The sequence below is a fragment of the Oncorhynchus gorbuscha genome, linkage group LG09 (genome assembly GCF_021184085.1).
Source record: "Oncorhynchus gorbuscha isolate QuinsamMale2020 ecotype Even-year linkage group LG09, OgorEven_v1.0, whole genome shotgun sequence".
Taxonomy (NCBI): Eukaryota; Metazoa; Chordata; class Actinopteri; order Salmoniformes; family Salmonidae; genus Oncorhynchus; species Oncorhynchus gorbuscha.
In genome coordinates, this window is record NC_060181.1 from 94,845,487 (window position 1) to 94,849,276 (window position 3,790).

Here is a 3,790-nt window from a genome sequence, read left to right on the forward strand (position 1 = left end):
AGTGCTTGGATCTGTCAAATAGTCTCAGATCTTCACAAGTTCATAGGGTAGGGTTCCCCAACTGGAGGCCCGTGGTTAAAAATAAATAAATAAATAAATAAATAAATAAATAAATAAATAAATATATATATATATATATATATATATATATATATATATATATATATATATATATATATATATTATATTTTTGGGAGGGAATAAGACTAAAAATACCAATAAATCATCTCTAAGTTATTTTAATATGGGATATCTGCCCCCAAGTATTCCCACGTATAATAGAGATAGGTGATGATTGTGAACACCTGGTGATTTTAAATTATTACGTTTTAGTCAAATATTATATCTGTTTGTAATTATGTTGTGGCCTGCCGATTATCCACTCAAGAAAAATAAAAATACATTGGCCGGCGGCTAAATCTAGTTAATGATCCCTGGGGCAGGGTTTAGGCTTAGGGGGAAAATTGAGATTCCGTCTTTGACTCAGGACACTTTTGGTGCAGTGGCTCCCTCTAGTGGTATTTTGTTTAAATGGACATCTTAACTAAATCTGGTGTTAAAGAACAGATGACATCGATTCACCTGAGGTCAACACTGTAAAAGACAGACAACATCGATTCACCTGAGGTCCTCAGTGGAGGAGTCAGTCAGTCAGTCAGGCAGTTAGTTACTGCTGACACCCAGCTGTGTGACTCAGTGGAGGAGTCAGTTAGTTACTGCTGACACCCAGCTGTGTGACTCAGTGGAGGAGTCAGTTAGTTACTGCTGACACCCAGCTGTGTGACTCAGTGGAGGAGTCAGTTAGTTACTGCTGACACCCAGCTGTGTGACTCAGTGGAGGAGTCAGTTAGTTACTGCTGACACCCAGCTGTGTGACTCAGTGGAGGAGTCAGTTAGTTACTGCTGACACCCAGCTGTGTGACTCAGTGGAGGAGTCAGTCAGGCAGTTAGTTACTGCTGACACCCAGCTGTGTGACTCAGTCAGACAGTTAGTTACTGCTGACACCCAGCTGTGTGACTCAGTGGAGGAGTCAGTCAGTTACTGCTGACACCCAGCTGTGTGACTCAGTGGAGAAGTCAGTCAGTCAGTTAATGCAGATTTTAAACCTAAACCCTAACCACCCTACTAACCTTATGCCTAACCTTAAACAAGGACCATAACATCTCTTATTTGTTTTCATTCATTTTAAATGATATTGCCGATGTTGACGAGGTGTCTGTGTTGACAAACGGAAACCTCCCAGATACCACAGCTAGCCTCAATGACAGAACAAGGGGTGGCCAACCCTAGTCCTGGGAGATACCCTCCCAGATACCCTGCTTGTTGTGGCCAACCCTAGTCCTGGGGAGATACCCTCCTGCTTGTTGTCGCCCGTCTCTAACACACCTGAATATACTCATCTCCAGGGGACCTTGACGAGCTGAATCACATGTCTTATAGGAAGTAGCAAAAAACTTGCACACTCAACGGCTGCAAACGTGGTCTACAAAACGAAATACCCACTACCCTCACTATTCTCTACCTGGTCTAAAAAATATGTTACACATCTATTACAAAATACATACATTACATATCTAGATGGGAGACACCCTCTTACAACACTGGCCTGTGTCCCTCCCTGTGTCTCCGTGTGGGGTGACCCGGTGAATGACGGGGTATTTAAATAAAAAATAAATAAAAACCTTTAATTGATTCGACAAGTCATTGAAGAACAAATTCTTATTTACAATGACAGCCTACCACGGACGACACTGGGACAATTGTGCACCGACCCTACGGGACTCCAAATCACAGCCAGATGTGATACAGCCTGGATTCGAACCAGGGTCTGTAGTGACGCCTCTTGCGCTGAGACGCAGTGCCTTAAGACCGCCGTGCCATTCGGGAGGCCTAAGTGTACACCGTGTGGGATGCGTCCCCTCATGTTCCCTCTCTCAGCGCGAGCTCCTCTGGGCTCTAATCCCTGCCGCGTACCTGGCAGATCACCGCGGCGTCGCCGGCTCACAGCGCTGCCTCACTCCGGCCCACCATCACCACGGCGACGCCGGCTCACAGCGCTGCCTCACTCCGGCCCACCATCACCGCGGCGACGCCGGCTCACAGCGCTGCCTCACTCCGGCCCACCATCACCGCGGCGACGCCGGCTCACAGGTAGATGTTTGACTCCCTGTAGGCTATGGTAGATGTTTGACTCCCTGTAGGCTATGGTAGATGTTTTGACTCCCTGTAGGCTATGGTAGATGTTTTGACTCCCTGTAGGCTATGGTAGATGTTTGACTCCCTGTAGGCTATGGTAGATGTTTTGACTCCCTGTAGGCTATGGTAGATGTTTTGACTCCCTGTAGGCTATGGTAGATGTTTTGACTCCCTGTAGGCTATGGTAGATGTTTGACTCCCTGTAGGCTATGGTAGATGTTTTGACTCCCTGTAGGCTATGGTAGATGTTTTGACTCCCTGTAGGCTGTGGTAGATGTTTGACTCCCTGTAGGCTGTGGTAGATGTTTGACTCCCTGTAGGCTGTGGTAGATTTTTGACCCCCTGTAGGCTATGGTATATGTTTTGACTCCCTGTAGGCTGTGGTAGATATTTTGACTCCCTGTAGGCTATGGTAGATGTTTGACCCCCTGTCGGCTATGGTATATGTTTTGACTCCCTGTAGGCTATGGTAGATGTTTTGACTCCCTGTAGGCTATGGTAGATGTTTTGAATCCCTGTAGGCTATGGTGGATGTTTTGACTCCCTGTAGGCTATGGTAGATGTTTTGACTCCCTGTAGGCTATGGTAGATGTTTTGACTCCCTGTAGGCTATGGTGGATGTTTTGACTCCCTGTAGGCTATGGTAGATGTTTTGACTCCCTGTAGGCTATGGTAGATATTTTGACTCTCTGTAGGCTATGGTGTATGTTTTGACTCTCTTTAGGCTATGGTAGATGTTTTGACTACCTGTAGGCTATGGTAGATGTTTTGACTCCCTGTAGGCTATGGTAGATGTTTTGACTCCCTGTAGGCTATGGTAGATGTTTTGACTGTAGGCTATGGTAGATATTTTGACTCCCTGTAGGCTATGGTGGATGTTTTGACTACCTGTAGGCTATGGTAGATGTTTTGACTCCCTGTAGGCTATGGTAGATATTTTGACTCTCTGTAGGCTATGGTGGATGTTTTGACTCCTGTAGGCTATGGTAGATGTTTTGACTCCCTGTAGGCTATGGTAGATGTTTTGACTCCCTGTAGGCTATGGTAGATGTTTTGACTCCCTGTAGGCTATGGTAGATGTTTTGACTCCCTGTAGGCTATGGTAGATGTTTTGATTCCCTGTAGACTATGGTAGATGTTTTGACTCTCTGTAGGCTAAGGTAGATGTTTTGACTCCCTGTAGGCTATGGTAGATGTTTTGACTATGGTAGATGTTTTGACCCTGTAGGCTATGGTAGATGTTTTGACTTCCTGTAGGCTGGGGTAGATGATGTTTTTTGACTGTAGGCTATGGTAGATGTTTTGACTCCCTGTAGGCTATGGTGGATGGCTGTGCTAGATGTTTTGACTCCCTGTAGGCTATGGTAGATGTTTTGACTCCCTGTAGGCTATGGTAGATGTTTTGACTCCCTGTAGGCTATGGTGGATGTTTTGACTCCCTGTAGGCTATGGTAGATGTTTTGACTCCCTGTAGGCTATGGTAGATATTTTGACTCCCTGTAGGCTATGGTGGATGTTTTGACTAGGCTATGGTGGATGTTTTGACCTGTAGGCTATGGTAGATGTTTTGACTCCCTGTAGGCTATGGTAGAT